The sequence below is a fragment of the Scylla paramamosain genome, unplaced genomic scaffold (assembly GCF_035594125.1).
Source record: "Scylla paramamosain isolate STU-SP2022 unplaced genomic scaffold, ASM3559412v1 Contig6, whole genome shotgun sequence".
In the NCBI taxonomy this organism is placed as follows: Eukaryota; Metazoa; Arthropoda; class Malacostraca; order Decapoda; family Portunidae; genus Scylla; species Scylla paramamosain.
In genome coordinates, this window is record NW_026973671.1 from 1,063,103 (window position 1) to 1,081,041 (window position 17,939).

Consider the following 17,939-nt stretch of genomic DNA (forward strand, 5'->3'; position numbering starts at 1 on the left):
TCATTTATCACGTGTCACGCCTCAGTATTATTGCACGTTTGGTGTTATTCATCCAGAGCCATGTCACGACCGCTCCACTGACAACACTGTCATCGCTCACATTCTTGCCAATTATGGGACTGACAGATCAAGCAACGACTAAGTTACTGTCACGCCACCATTGCTATTCCAGTGTAGGACAAGAGAAAAGGAATATATGGTTTCGTCACGTAATGGAATAACAGAGGTGGTATGGCAGCAACTTTGTTCATTGGTTCGTCTTAATAATCACGGCATTGCCAAGAGTAGTGAAGGTGACGGAGCTAGTGAAGTGGTCATGACATAGCTAGAGAAATCTTTTCTGGCCGGACCAATTCAAAGAAATCTAGTGGCAGGGAAGAAGTGTGAGATTTTATACATAATCACACTGGAGTATCTAAACACCATTCGTGCATCCATAGTTTACAGTAATCTTGATCTTCAGAATGCAAGGAGGAAGGAGGCACCGTGAAGAGGGACATTGAGGTTGTGGTTATGGGCGCAGCGAGGTCATGCAAGGTCATGTAGAAGGCATTTGGGAGGGTTGTAAGCATCTTTATAAACAGTGACTTGATGATTCCTCGATAAACAATAAACATTGATAAGTTAAGGAGGAACAAACAAATTATTAATATATTCACAATTTAATGATTACATTTGCATTAACGCAAGTTTTCTTCTTCTTCTTCATCTTCTTTTTCTTCTTTTCTTTCCTTTCCTTTCCTTTCCTTTCCTTCTTCTTCTTCTTCTTCTTCTTCTCCTTCTTCTTCTTCTTCTTCTTCTTCTTCTTCTTCTTCTTGTGGGCAAAACCTAAGGTAACGTTTGATCTTATAAACAAACCGATGAAAGTACTGATATATTTTGTGTTTCATCATTATCAGAGGGTGAGGGGACACGACTCTCACCTCAAACAGACTAATGAATTTGCTGTCTTGAATCCACATCATCATCATCATCAGCCTCTAAGTTAGCCTTCTTTTCCACAACTTCCTCCACTCGTGTGTGTCGCGAGCCTGTGCACTCCAGGGCGACCCGGCAATAACTGCACAGTCCTAAGAGAGAATGACAAACACTAAACACTCGTAAGCAGCCAACGCCTAAGTTCAAACAAGTGAACGATGGGTGTCTGGTTCTCACATCATTCTTGCCTCAGTCACGTGTCATCTGTCAACCGTTCTTTGTTTTCTAGAAGTCTTTATCATTTCTCTTCATACTGCGGCTTACCTTTGACTCTTTCTTCTTATATTTTCTTTTGTGACGGCGCTCGTCGACCTGTCAGTCTCCTTTGTTTCTTAAAGAGGCGGAGACTCTTGATAGGCTTTGGTCTCGTCCTGAGTTGCCGTCTTTACATGTCATCAAGTTTCTGTCCGGCCTTTGTTTTTGTTTGCAGGATGTCATGGCTCCACTTAATTGTTACCAGGTTTCTAAGAACTTACAGGACGTTACGCCTCCGGATACCTATCTGCAGGTTCCTAAGAACTGATTTTTTTTTTTTACACACTGTAGTGTAGTGTAGTTTTTACACACGTAGTGTAGTGGTTAGCACGCACAGCTCATAACCAAGAAGTCCTGGGTTCGAATCCCAATTATCCAAAATTATAATTCCTCGGTAGTATAGTGGTTAGTATCCCCGCCTGTCACGCGGGAGACCGGGGTTCGATTCCCCGCCGGGGAGGTACACATACTTTTAAATAACGAAACTCTGGTAGGTACAGGGTACGAGAAAGATTTAGGAGTTATAGTTAGCTCTGAACTCCGTCTAGGAAAACAATGCATATAGGCCAGAAACAGGGCAAATAGGGTACTAGGATTAATTTTTAGGAGTGTTAAAAGCAGAAGGCCGGAAGTAATATTAAAGTTATACTTGGCGCTGGTCAGACCTCATCTAGACTACGCTGTGCAGTTCTGGTCCCCACATTACAGGAAAGATATAGGTCTATTAGAATCAGTACAGAGGAGAATGACTAAAATTTATTCTGTACACGAAAAACACAGACGAAGTTTCTTTGACTATAATATTATGTAATAGTACTGGCATCTAGAATTATATATATATATATATATATATATATATATATATATATATATATATATATATATATATATATATATATATATATATATATATATATATATATATATATATATATATATATATATATATACAGTCAAAACAACAGTCAAAAACAGTCAAAACAACAATAAACTTACATGTGCTTAATATTATAATTTCTTGAGACCTGAAGTACTTCCTACTGTTTTTCATTTTTATTTCAAGAATTTGCGTAACACCTTTTATTGGTATTCTGTAATTAACCTCAAGGGTCTTCTGTATTAGTAATATTTGTAAGGAAAATTCCTTAGCATCTTTCCTTTAGTGCAGTTTTCAGTAGTGTTCCTTCATAGCATTAGTTAAAATGGGCGTGTTGATGCTCCTTGTCCTCAAAGAAAATTCTTTGCTGCCACACGTAATGAATAAATGATAAAGGGCATGATCATTCTCTCTCTCTCTCTCTCTCTCTCTCTCTCTCTCTCTCTCTCTCTCTCTCTCTCTCTCTCTCTCTGTGTGTGTGTGTGTGTGTGTGTGTGTGTGTGTGTGTGTGTGTGTGTGTGTGTGTGTGTGTGTGTGTGTGTGTGTGTCATTCTGCCTACACACACCTACAGTATTTCATCATCATCACAGGCAAACAGCACAACTTCACCATAAAATCGTGAGCCATGTATAACTTTCTCCACACGTGTTTATTCACTGGTCATGAAGACGTCACGAGATGTGGATGTGATGTACTGAAGGGAGGGACTTTCTTTGGTCGTGGCAATGCAGTGCATGTTATGAAATGACCACCAGCACATGTGAACTGGCCAATTCTTACAAACTTACACTAAATCTTTGCCTGACTTCTTGACTCTCATGTTAAACTGACGAGGCAGACTTACAGTAATTTACATACATGTGGTCTCTCGTCATTTAATGCAAAAAAAAAAAAAAACTAAACAAAACATAAATCATGGCACATTGCACCCTTTTCCTTCACACACTGCCACAAATACTACATGCGGGAAGACCAAGATGATATTTTTTCGTCAGGTGACTGTTTCAGATTTGTTAACAGCAACACAGCATCATTTTCTCTGTGACTGTCTGTGATGACAGCCTCGTACCTGTGTGTACCGGCACGCAAAGGTCAGTCAAAGTGAAAATATCCATGAAGTTAGTGTTAGATTTGTAATATTACACGCACACACTTGCGAGACAGAGAGAGAGAGAGAGAGAGAGAGAGAGAGAGAGAGAGAGAGAGAGAGAGAGAGAGAGAGAGAGAGAGAGAGAGTATTGTCTCAAACAGTCTTGTAAATTTTCTCGTGGAGCAAAGAATTCCTGGTGATGAGTTAGGTCATTGCATACGTGGCAAGTATGTGCCCTTAGAGAATGATAACCTTAGGAGAGAAGTATGCAGATGATGAGGAAAGAATAATACAATGACAGTCTTTAAGAACAACACTCATCCTGTTCAGGGAAAACAGTAAACTTTCTTCACATTACTCTTGTTGTGACTGCCACGATTAAGAAAATGCCCGCCACCAGTCATTGAGAAGCTGACGACATGTGACTTTGCTTTGCTGGTTCCTCGCCAAAGTACATATAGATCATTAAGAAACTGCCTCAGTCACACTTACGGCAGAGTAGGTTGTCTACAGTTGTCACACTGGCTTCTGCACTGGCGGTTGACATCAAGAGTGTCACGTGATGTACTTGGTTCTTTTCATGTCGCCGCCATCTTACCACGCAAACCAAGGGGAAGTAAGACCATAAAGAGGAAAAAAAATAAGCATAAGGGAAATATCAAGAAGCCAGTCGGCCTACACGTGACAGTCCCTGTGTGGAACATATTTACTTTTAACCCACTATCATCACTACTCACAAATTGACCTAATCTTCTTTTCCTTTGTTGCTGATGAGTAGCAGTAAAGACTAATTTTGTGTGATGCTCAGTTCCAGTGCACTTTAGATTCTTACAGATTTTAATTGTACTCAGCGGTTTATACTGTTTATCTATTTATTTCTTTAAGTATAGTGTCACAGAGTTGTCATTACACGAGACACTGCAAGATGAAGCAAATCAGGTTAGTATTGTGGCTGTATATTCGCATCGTGGAGGGCAAGGCAGGCTACAAGTAACGCCAACCAGTGCCCTCAGTGAGGAGCATACACACACACACACACGCACACAGTCACCTTATCAGGAAATTTTACACAAAATTAACGAAATGTGTCAGAAATAATATAAAACTTAGGTCACCTCACACACAGCCTCTAAGGAAAACCTGTAGAAGCGCTCCTATTACTGGCAACATGATCTTTTCCATTGCGGTGTTGTACCTCCTGTGACCTCCCGTGACCTGTGTCTTTACGATTCTCCCCTTAAAAGAAAAAAAAATCTCTTTATAGGTCAAGAAGTGTTTGCTTTTGTTGTCGTGTTGCATCGTTATCATAGTACTGCTCAATCCATCACTAAACAATATACAAGAAAATGAAACATATTGCAAGAGGATACAAAAGGCTACAAATGCTTTATATATATATTTTTTTATTTATTTATTTTTTCATTACACTCCTATATCGATTGTTGATCTCAGTAACCTTGTCTTTATAAAAAATAAAATAAATAAATAAATAAAAAAAAAGTCGCGATATCTCTGCTTCTTTGCCTCTTCGCTCGTAATGCTGTCGTCTCGTCCTCCATCAGAGAAAACAAAACACATACTCCAGAAATACAGCAAACCGTTTAGTAGGGTTCATCTGTAGTTGACTTAAAATTAGAAGTCCCGAAGTAACATTGAGGTCAGCTGGCGCTGGTCAAACCTCACCTAGATGGTCCTGTTCAGTTCTGCCTCCTGTATTTCAGGAAGGATGTGGGCCTGTTAGAATCAGTACAGAGGAAAATGTCTACAAGGAAACAAGGCAAGAAAGAAAAAAAATCGTTACGAAAGAAGATTGAAGATAAAATTACATTCCTTAGAGAGGCGCAGATTACGAGTGAATCTGGTAGATGTCTTTTAGTTGTGTAAAGAGATCAGAGGATGAAAAGATTTAGGATCTATAGTTAGCTCTGATATTCGTCAGGGAAAACAACACACAGACCAGAAATAACACAAACTGTGTTGTAGAATGATGTTTTGGAGTGTTAAAAGTAAAGTCTTGAAGAAATATTAAGGTTATATTTGACGCTCGTCATACCTTATCTAGACTGAAGTGTGCATGGCCCTCATAGTACAGGATGGATACAAGTCTATTACAGTCAGTACAGCTTAAAAACGTTCAGAAATATTTCCTAGGAAAGAAGATCAAAGTTTTGGAATCTACATTTTTTTCCTGGAGGGTTGCTCCCATAAATGTTATATAAACATAACAAGCGTGTCAAACAAAATTCTTAAGGTCAGTAATCAGGATAGGACAAAAATAATGAGGTCAAATTTGATATAGCTGAATTTAGAGAGAAAAAAAAAAAGGTGGCAAGTAATTGGTGCTCAAATAAAGTAGTGGGTTAATGGAATACTCTCAAGAATCAGTTTGTTAGTGCTGAATTATTAAGACGACTTAAAAAAAGACTGGGCATAATTAAAGTGGGCATGGTGGGTGGAAACAGATAGGTATGTCACTGTATATAGAAGGACCTGTTCCCTTCTTGCACCTTGTATTTTCTGATGTCATTATGTTCTTACAACACTAAGTAGCAGCTGGAGTTTAGACAAAAGGCCTTCTCGTTTTGCAGGATTAACTTATGATTATATTTTGTGCGCAATCCTGAAAGAAATCATTATACGTATCTAAATGCACAGAACATTCTACTCGACTTAGGATCACTTACAAACTTTGACGTGTCTGCAGAAATGCAGACATGGATGGAGTTCAGCGCCTTGCTAAGCCAATGTAGCGTTGCCGGCACAAGGCCAGTGACGATGTTTGTAACAGTTATTTACACGTTAACTAAAACTACAGGGTAAAGTAAAATATAGTAATTAATTAAAAGGAATTAAAGTTTAAGGCAAACAGATTACCGCCGTGAAAAAAAAAAAAAAGTTCTTCTTCTCAATCTTCTTAATAATAGGTATAGCAATATTTTGCTGCTGAAGTGAGCAAGGTACTGCCAGACCTGTTGTGTTGAAGAGGTGGAGGAATATCATGATGGCGGAAAGGCTAATTAATAGGATGAATAGAAGGAAAATGAATGAAATGAATGAATAAAAAGGAAAGAGGTGGAAAAAACCCAGTTGACTTGCAAGAGAGAAAAAATAAATGTAAGAAATAGATAACCGAAGACAAGGATGAGAAGGAGGAAGAGGAGCAGGGAAAAGAAAAATAGATGAAGAATGAAAGGAACAAACATCTGAACACAACAAAATAATTATATGGAAAGAAATGCTGCATATACTTGTGACAAAGATATATAGAAAAGTACACTAAGAAAAGAAAAAGTTACAATAGGAACAAAAAAACAAAAAAACAAAAAAGACCAAGGAAAAACATCGAAGACCAATCTAGAAAGAAAAAAAGTAGAAGTTGGGAAGCCTCAATAAAGTCAATCAGTCAGGCGGCAGTTGTGAACAGCAGAGGCACTGGAAGACAACTCTGCTTTTTCTTATTCTTGAATATGACCTTGTTGTTGGGAAGCCTCAGTAAAGTCAGTCAGTCAGTCATCAGTAGAGGTGCTGCAAGACGCCTTTGTTCTTCTTTACTCTTGGACAGGAGTAAGCATTCGTCTTCATAAGTGAAATAATAACACTTACATGTATTACATCGTATTCGATACCACCTTCTAGAATGGCTGTTTTATTGTATGTGGAACACACACACACACACACACACACACACACACACACACACACACACACACACACACACACACACACACACACACTCGCACGCACGCGCACGCACGCACGCACACGCACGCACGCACGCACGCACGTACACACACACACACACACACACACACACACACACACACACACACACACACACACACACACACACACACACACACACACACACACACTCTCTCTCTCTCTCTCTCTCTCTCTCTCTCTCTCTCTCTCTCTCTCTCTCTCTCTCTCTCTCTCTCTCTTGTCCTATCCACTCCTACGCTGATGATACCACCCTGCACTTTTCCACGCCTTTTCACAAAAGTCCAACCCCTCAGGAAGTAAGCATTTCACGCAAGGAAGCAACAGAACGCCTGACTTCTGATTTCTCTAAAGTTTCTGATTGGGGCAGAGCAAACTTAGTATTGTTCAATGCCTCAAAAAACTCATTTCCTCCCTCCACCTATCAACTCGACACAACCTTCCAGACAACTATCCCCTCTTCTTCAATAACACAAGTGTCTACCTCTTCTGTCCTTTACTTATAATCTGAACTGGAAACTTCACATCTCATCTCTAGCTAAAACAGCTTCTATGAAGTTTGGTTTTCTGAGTCGTCTCCGCCAGTTTTTCTCACTCCCAGAGCTGCTAATTTTGTACAGGGGCCTTATCTGTCCATGTATGGAGTATGCTTCTCATGTCTGGGAGGGCTTCACTCATACCGCTCTTCCAGACAGGATGGAATCAAAAGCTTTTCGCCTTTTCAACTCCTCTTTTCTGAGTGTCTTCAGCCTCTCTCTCATCGCCGCAATGTTGCATCTCTAGCTATCTTCTACCGCTATATTTCATGCTAACTGCTTCTCTGATCTTGCTAACTGCTTGCTTCCCCTCCTCCAGCGGCCTCGCTGCAGAACTTTCTTCTTTCACTCACACCTCTTCTGTTCGTCTCTCTAATGCAAGAGTATTCTCAATCATTCATCCCTTTGTCTGGTAAACTCTGGAACTCCCTTCCTGCTTCTGTATTTCCTCCATCCTATGACGAACTTTTTCAAGAGGCAGGTTTCAAGACACTTATCTATCCTTTGATTTTTGACTACCGCTTTTGACTCTGTTCAGGGAACTTTTATATATATATATATATATATATATATATATATATATATATATATATATATATATATATATATATATATATATATATATATATATATATATATATATATATATATATATATATATATATATATATATATATATATATATATATTCTTCCTCTTGGGCGGTGCCTTTCCTCATCAAAAAAACTCTTCATACTTTTTGTTTCACTCTAAATTACTTTTTAATTGCTTTCTTAAACTGATTTACATAATAAATATGAGGAATAAACAAACAAATAAATAACCCCGCAAAAGACAATAAAACACAAAAAATACCCCAAAAACCAAGTGGCTTGGTTTAAAAAGAAGCCGGGTTTTTTTTTCCAACCCTGGTGTGTGTGTGTGTGTGTGTGTGGGTCATTAACAGTAGATAATATCGTCACCTTGATGTGTTTCCCCTCTTTAACACAAAACTCACACCTTTCTTCACATTCTCTCTCGGTAAGACTCTTGGTGTAACAACAAGAATTGACACTTAGGAAAACGATGGCTAGGATAAGTGTGATTGTGTGAAGGGTAACACATATCACTGTGTGGGAGAGGAGGTCTATGCAGACAATTACCGGATATTTTTGTCCACCGTCAGGTTTTGCCCTTGATCTTCATCAAGAGTGTTTTGCCCTTGATCTTCCTCAAGTGTGTGAAGAAGAAAAAATGCGAACATTGCAGGGATAATCAAAAAGTATTTGACACTTTGAGTGTATTTACCTTGAGAATCAGTGAGACAACAATGAAATGATTTACAAGACAAGCATTACAGGGAAAAGTTAAGTGTGACTGGGACTTTTAGTTTGCGCAATGAATTGACAAGAGAGCACTCAGTCTTTGACACACAACGCCAAGGAGTGACTTGTTAGTTCTGCAATGCAAACCAGAGCCCACAACACAAACATCACCGTGATGTGTGCAGTGACAACTGACACATACACACACACACACACACACACACACACACACACACACACACACACACACACACACGTACACTCATTACAGGTAATCCAACAAAGTGAAGCTTGATCAATCTTCCTTTCTCATTCTATTACTCAAGCAAAGTGTATACAAAACGATGACATTTTTTTTTATTTTATTTGTGATTTTATGTTCATTTTGAACTTGACCAATCCTCCTCCGAGTCACGTGTTTGTAAACGTTCCGGTGCTTCGCGGTGTTCACTTGGTCTTGCTGCTTTGACTGTCAGCTCCTTCATTTTAGCCACTTCTTGTTTTTATTTATTTACTTTTTTTTATTTATTTATTTTTTTTATTCATTGACCGACATTTTTGTTTCTTTTTTTCAAGTTTTTCATGTTTCGTATTTTTTTTTTTTATCTTATTCTTGTTTTTTTTTCCTGTTTGTCTTTACTTGTTGACTTGTCATTATTATTTTTTTCTTTTTTATCTTTTTATTTTTTCTTATTTTGGTTTTATTGTTTTTTTTACATTTTTTTATTTATATATATATATATTTTTTCTTTTTCTTTATTTTATTCTTGTTTTTTTAATTCGATTTTTTGTCCCTTTATTTTTTTTTACATTTTGTATTTTTTTTTCTTATTTTTTTTCTTTGTTTTTACTGTTCTTGTCTTTTTTGTTTTGATTTATTGGAGTGTACCTTGCGTGTTTGCTGCCCGTGAATATGCGCATGTTCGTGTGTGACTGGAGAGAAACAGTAATCCAGTGGTAGTGACTATTTAATAGGGAACTTAACAAGATTAGGTACATTTCTGGATGAGTGGACGTAGGTTTGCATGTCTTGTACACGAACTGTCATCTGTAGACCTACTTTTTTTTCTTTTGATAGATGCTATTATGGTCTTTAAAAAGTAAGAAATAGAACGTCAGTTTTTTTTCTCATCACACACCGGCAGATATAAGGTGCGATTGGAAGGTTTTGGCTATATGAAAATGTGACAGCGGGTGGCCGACTGTTGGTGGAGGAGGTGAAACCCGGGAAGTGTGAGGTTGTTCCACGCTGGTACTCCGCCATTCAGGTGCTCATTATACAATACTGTTTGGCAAATTATTATTTTCTTTTTCTTGATTTCATTGAAGGTTTTGGTGTTTAGTGTATATCTTGGTGACTGGAGATACCTGCAAAAGTACTCTCTCTCTCTCTCTCTCTCTCTCTCTCTCTCTCTCTCTCTCTCTCTCTCTCTCTCTTGTTTGGATGTCTGTAAATTGTCTAGCTATTGCTAATTAACGAGGGGAAAAATGGGTGTTCCTTGCAGCCTTCACTATTATTATGGTACTGTGTTCCTCAATCTTTTTTTTTTTATCCAGCTACCCACTTACGCGCGCAACTACACACACACACACACACACACACACACACACACACACACACACACACACACACACACACACACACACACACACACACACACACATGCATCCGCTAGTAGTAGTAGAACAAAGGAAATTTTTAGATTTATACCCTACTGAAAAAAAAAAAAAAATTCTACATCAGAAATGTTTTCGTAGCTTACGTAATTTGGTGTCAGTTTATTTGATCGATTGACATTTTGTTATATTTAGAAGCATTAATAATTCTGATAGTCAACTTTCTGATTTACTGATAGCCAACATAACACCAGAGGTAACCATAACAATCTGCAATGCCTAATGTTTGCCAGGGACTCTTGGCTCTGACAGACTGCCGGTGATCATATTTTATAATGTTTATTTTTGTTTGACGATCACGCACATATATGCACGCACACACACACACACACACGCACACACACACACACACAGACACACACACACACACACACACACACACACACACACACACACACACACACACACACGGACGCACACACACACACACACACACACACACACACACACACACACACACACACACACACACACACACACACACACACACACACACACACTCTGGTTGCGAACCAGACTAAAACGAACCGGAAGGAAGCTTTACCAGGCAAAAGAGAGTGATTACTTCAACTACTGGACCCATAATTGACGAAAATGGAGATTGCACCAACGACGAGGAGCAAATTAGAAACGTTGTAAATACTTTGTTTGCCTCAGTATTTAGAGTAGAAGACCTCAGTGACATCCTTGCTGTGTCACCAGTCCAAATTAATAACAACGACGTCCTAAGTAGCACCAATATAACAGAAAGCGACGTGTCACAATGCATCGATAAATTTAAAGTAAGTCACCCGGGTCTGACACGCTCTCACCCCGCACCTTAAAAGAAGCGAAATCCGCATTAATTAAGCCACTGACCATATTGTTCAATAAATCCCTGCAGTCCGGTTCAATGCCTGATGAGTGGAAGCTCGCTAACGTAACTTCGATTTTCAAAAAAAGGCAGTAAATCTTTATCATATAATTACCGGCCAGTTAGCTTAATCTCAGTCGTATGCAAAATGCTTGAAACACTAATAAGAGATAAACTCGTTAATTACTTAGAAGAAAGCAACTAACTTAAAAATACTCAACACGGCTTCTGCAACAAACGCTCTTGTTTGACGCACCTCTTACACTTCTATGATATTCTGAACCAGTACGACGAGAATAAAGCGGTGGATGTAATATATCTTGATTTTCAAAAGGCCATCGACAAAGTCCCCCACAAACGTTTGCTGATTAAACTAAAATCACACGGGATCCAAGGCGACTTGTTGAGATGGGTAGAAAACCAGTTAAACAACCGCATGCAAAGAGTAGTAATAAATGGAAAAGCATGCAAGTGGACTAACGTAACCAGAGGGCTGCCACAGAGATCAATCCTAGGACCTGTTCTCTTCCTTATTTATATAAACGACATAGATGAGGGTGTTAACATTATAACATCGAAGTTTGCTGATGACTCCAAAATAGCGAATTCATACTCGTAGTCTCTAACGAGCAAGTAAGAGAAATGCAATAAAATCTAAACAAGTTGTCAGAGTGGGGGCAAACCTGGTAAATGAGTTTTAATGCAGATAAGTGCAAAGCGCTTCACATAGCGTATAGAAACGAGAAAACAAAGTACATTTTAAATGGTACCCAACTTAAAAGTATTGACAGCGAAATTGATTTAAGAGTAACAATATCGAGTAGCTTAACACCTAGCCAACAATGTTCAAAAGTCGTAAAGAAAGCGAATAAAATAATTGGCGTAGTCGGCAGATCTTTTGAATATAAAAAATCTAAGGATACAATCTCACTTTGTATAACTCTTTAGTCCGTCCCCTTTTGTAATATTGTGTTGAAGCATGGTGCCCATTATCAGAAAGACATTGATAAATTAGAAGAGTTACAAAAATTATACCGAACCTAAGAAACAAATCATACGAAGAGCATCTTAAAGAATTAAATTTATTCCCATTAACACAAAGAAGACTAAGAGGCGACTTAATACAGCTGTTTAAAAACAAAGGCAGTAAATATTTCACGTTAGAGTCTTCAAATTACACGCGAGAAAACGGCTGCAAAATTGTTGGGAAATCCTTCAACTCTCATGAATCAAAAAATTATTTTTTCCACCGAGTAGTAAATCTATGGAATGGGCTTCTTAGAGACGTGATACACTGCATCACCATAGAGACTTTTAAACGCCATCTTGACAAATATTTTGCCTGCAAACCGAGGCTAACAGCGTTTGTTCGTTACTGATTAACTTCCTGGCCTTCAGGAAATGGGGCACTTCATTTCATCCATTTTCTTTCTTTCCTATAAAATTTCCTTCGGGTTTTTCCTTCTCTGACCCCGTAAGGTATTTCTTTCCGACCTGTTTTCCTGTACGGCTTATGCCGGAGGGAGTGAAAGGTGGGAAGAGAGCCTTCTGCTTTCCTGTCCTTTTCTTCTTCCGTCACCTTAGTAGTCCTGGGTCAGATCACCTCGTGAGGACCGCAAGGTCTATTGTGGCCTGTTTTTGTTCTAACTCTCTCTCTCTCTCTCTCTCTCTCTCTCTCTCTCTCTCTCTCTCTCTCTCTCTCTCTCTCTCTCTCTCTCTCTCTCTCTGAATCCTGAGCCATAGAATATTTACAGGTGTTTATGAGTCAGTAATCATCCTCGGCTTGTTATCGTTAGGGTATAGGCGAGACAGCTCTCTCCTCCCTTTCCATCCTCTTCCATTAGAGTATATTATATCCTGAAGCTAGAGTTTGCTAGTCAGTGAGTCAGTAGTGTTGCAATTTTGAGACGTTCATCTCTCATCACATGCTTATTTCCTTTCACACTTTCGTCTTCCTTAATCAATCAAGTTTGTGAGAGACTTTCTATTCTCACTCAAGAGCTCCACCTCGAGAAGTTGGAATTTTCTCCCACAGGAAGTGTTCTCATTCGTATTCAAATACTAGGAGAATGTATTCGTATCTTTCAAACAGTATGACGAATAATATTAATTTCCTTATCTGAAATAAAAGAGTTACTATTACTTAGCACAACTTTAGTTTCCTGCATGGACGTGCATCGTTCAGACTCTCACGCTGTCGGGTAGAGGTCTGGAGTCGGCTTCAGATATCAACTTAATTAGCACGTGCAAGAGAAACTTAGGAGCTTGGAAGACAAGTAGGTAGGGCAGGTTGAGGCAGCTCGCTGTTGGATTTATTCTCAGTTGCTTTGCTGTTCTCTGGATATATAATAAAAGTGCCCGGGGAGGTTACACACACACACACACACACACACACACACACACACACACACACACACACACACACACACACACACACACACACACACACACACACACACACACACACACACATTTTTAAGGATGTGAAGTGTATATGTATTAAAGCATTACAACAGTACAATCGTGAAAACTGGTTAATGGCACAAGACTATTCAATAAGATAACAGTTTATAAAAAAAAAAATGTGCTACCAATTCTTAAAATAGCTTATCACCCACACGATGGCATTGAATTTGTAAATTCATAGAACTTCGTGGCTAAGTTAAATGTCTTAGTTTGAAACAGTGTATCGTGCTCATGACCAAGCTGCTTCATAAAGTTTGCCTTTAGAAGAAAGGAAAAAATATAGTTGTGCAGTAAGAGCACTGTGCCTGACACAGGTACTGGTGAACAATTCTAACTCAAGATGACTTCCAGTGGTCATTAATGGTGCCCTCTTTGTTTTGCCCTCCCAAATGGGAAAGAAAAGACGGCTCCACAGCAGCTTGTAAATATTGTGGAAATACATTTTTACAACACGAGCAAGAACTTCAGATTCACAGCAGCATGTCGCGGTTCTGTACACCTTCTCACACTCACCTCTACCATGTATTGAAAACATCACATACTTTCCATTGCCTTGATAAAAAAAAAAAAAAGTTTCTTTTGGAAACCTCAACACCTTATGGCGGTGCAGTGTTTGGTGCAGGTTTATTATATTACAGCTGCACTGAACTCACAAATGCCGTAGTTTGTGATGTATCTTTTATCTTTATCTGTCGCTACCACCATTCAAAGCTTTTATTCGTAAAGTATCTTTATCACTAACCACAGTTTTTTCTACTTAATGTAATAATATATTTCAACATTCAATGATTAACTGTTGAAAATAGCGAGCATAAGTAAAACGTGTTGTATAAACATGTTTTTAACATCTTCACAGTTCAACTCATCGTAATACCATTTCCTTTTTTTGTTTTGTCAAGTTTTTACCATACATCTTGATTCTACAGTCACTGCTGAGTGTGAGAGAGTCAACCAAAACTGGCTATCCCGTATATGAAGTGAATTATGGCATATGATTCACGCAGTTTGCTCGCTCACTAAGTCGAAATATGCAAAACGGTGGTTCTGGCAAAGAAATGTCAAAAGTTACCTTCAAGGATGTGTTTACGAGACTGAAATCGCAATTTTTATATGCAATGGACACCAAAAGTGTTCCTGGCCAAGTCATCGTTGTACCTTCCAGGGGCCAGGCAAAGCGGTGGGCTGTAGAGGTGCGCTAACAAAATTAGAAGCCTCTCGCTTCGCTCGGTGAATAACTTTAGTGTTCTTCCGAATTACATGAAAAAAGATAATTTCTAAACGAAAGATTAATGAATACATTTGCGAATGCTTTCATGAAGTATTTGTATTCAAACAAACAGCGTTTTATTCTCTGTCTTTGTATTCAAACGAATTTTAAGTACTCTTATTTCTAGTCAAATACTCGCCTCCCGTCCTCACTCCACCATGATACTGAGCTCTAATAACAGTAAACTGAAGACATGTCTAGAGGCGCCTGTTATCAGGGCCAGCACCCACCTCGACAATGTTAAGCAGATGACACGTGAACCTCAAATAATTATTATTACTATTATTATTATTATTATTATTATTATTTATCTATTTATTTATTTTCATTTTTTTTTTTTTTACGGTGAAGATAGATCAATTCCTTTGACAGTATTGGTCTGTTTTTGTGAAACACCGGGCTATTTTGTGGTCTTAACCTTTCCATAGGTTAATTCCTTTAACAAGCAGGTAATATATATATATATATATATATATATATATATATATATATATATATATATATATATATATATATATATATATATATATATATATATATATATATATATATATATATATATATATATATATATATATATATATATATATATTACTCCTGTTGTGGTGGTGCTGTGGAGATATGCAAGCAGCACCGGGTAGAGTATAGCTGCTACCTGTGAGTGAGGCTTTTAACAGGCTTGAGAAGTTTCACGTGGTACTGGTAGGTCTCTCTCTCTCTCTCTCTCTCTCTCTCTCTCTCTCTCTCTCTCTCTCTCTCTCTCTCTCTCTCTCTCATTTCATCCAATAGTTATGTTCAACAGATGAAAAATATATACAGTTGACACGCACTGGACGTTAAGTTGACGCCCTGGTGCAGTAAATTGATCAAAGTTGCTTATATAGTGTCATGTTTTTGTTTTTTCAAACGAAGATTTTCAAAGATTTCTTGTTTTTTTTATTAATAAGGATGTTTTAATGCTTGCATTATTTGAGTTTACATTTCATGGAAGGTGTATCTGTCACCTTCATAGAATTAACGTTGATAGATCAGCATAATCTTCCCTCAGTCTTTAATGGATACGCTTTAATAAAGTACCACCCAAATGAAAAATTTTACAATAAAGAAATGCAAGAGCTGCTTGAGTCAGAGATTATGTCAAGGTACAGCATTCGTAGCAAAACAATACGTATATGATTTTGATCTTGATGCTACAGGTGCCTTGGGATTGCTCCTTTGGAATGACAAATAATATAGCTGATAACCGAATCTTCATCTCTAACCGACTTTTTATCGGCTCTAACGAGTCCCGCTGCCAGAGTACGACTCAAACTAAGGTCACAGTGACTGAAGATGCTCGCCTACTACACGTGTGCCGTAGCTGACTGCATATCAGCTATGTGGAGAGACCGGGAGAAAAACCCCAGCATGAAAGTTAAGGGCTGTGTACGTTGGCAAAATATCAAGTACTGATTTATTTAGTGAGAAGAATGAAAATCCGATCTGCCAATCTCTTTTATGGCGATACAGTATTATTTATATTATCAATTATTATACTATTTAACCTTGAAAAATAACAACGAAAACATGTACGTTAACTCTATATATTAACCACATAAAACAATAGGTGGTTTCTCGTTCACCACAAAATTGCGACCGATACTCGGGTATGGTCCCATATTTGAGATGGTTGATTAAATTGAGTTGCTGAACACAGGTATTGATGGCTTCTCTCTCTCTCTCTCTCTCTCTCTCTCTCTCTCTCTCTCTCTCTCTCTCTCTCTCTCTCTCTCTCTCTCTCTCTCTCTCTCTCTCTCTCCCTCCATAATGTTGCATGTCTGTGCTTTATCGTCATTGCTTTGTGTTTATATGACTAGTAAACTTTCAAAGTGGAGCACATCCTAACTCTCTTTCCTTTTGCGGAGATCTCCATTCTTTGTAGATTTCAATGTTCATCACCAGCTTTTGGCTTTTATCTCCCTTCACTGACCATCCTGGTGAACTAACCTTTAATTTTGCGCTTCTCCACGACCTAGAACAACTGGTGAAACACCCATCTCGCATTCCTGACCGTCTTGGAGATACGCCCAACATTTTTTTACCTTTTCCTAACCTCTAATCTCTCTGCTTATGCTTTTACCCTATCTTCTCCGTTGGGCTTCTCCAATCACAACCTTATGTCTGCATCTTGTCCTGTCGCTTCAATCCCTCCTCAAGATTTCCCAAAGCGGAGGTGTTTCTGGTGTTTAGCCTTTTCTAATTGATGGGATCTGAGGAGGTGTTATTCTGATTTTCCTCGGAATGACTACTGCTTCCATGTCAGAGACCTGTCTCTGGTGACAGTGTCTGGCATGAAGGCATACATTCCTCACTCTTTCTCCAGACCAAAATCTTCCAAACCATGGTTTAACACAACCTGCTCTCATGCTAGAGAGGTGGCCCACAAAAGGTGATTGAACCTTCCATCACCTGAATCTCATACACTTTATATTTCTGCCCGGAATCATGCCATGTCTGTTCTCCAACTAACCAAAAACTCTTTCAGTCTCGTTCATTAATAAGAGTATCAAAATCTTTCAAGATTTAACTCCCCTCGTGATTTCTGGCACCTAACCAAAATCATCTCCAATAACTTTATTTCTTCGTTGCTTTCTTCATTTTAACCTGATGGCACCACTGCTATCTCATCTATTTCTAAAGCTGAGCTTTTCGTTCAAATCTTTGCTAAGATGTCTACCTTGGATGATTCAGGGCTTGTTCTTCTCTCTCCTCCACTCTCTGACTACATGATGCTATCCATTAAGATCCTTCGCAGTGATGTTTTCCATGCCCTCGCTGGCCTTAATCCTCGGAAGGCTTATGGACCTGATGGCGTCCCTCCTGTTGTTTTCCGAACTGTGCCTCCGTGCTTGCACTTTGCCTGGTCAAACTCTTCC

At 38.6% G+C, this 17,939-nt stretch overlaps 1 non-coding gene across 1 annotated transcript; it reads left to right on the plus strand.

The window, feature by feature from the left end:
- The first annotated feature begins 1,621 nt into the window (after positions 1-1,621).
- On the plus strand, positions 1,622-1,693 carry Trnad-guc (transfer RNA aspartic acid (anticodon GUC)). Its single transcript has one exon. It is a non-coding gene; the product is annotated as a tRNA-Asp (tRNA).
- Positions 1,694-17,939: the final 16,246 nt, after the last annotated feature.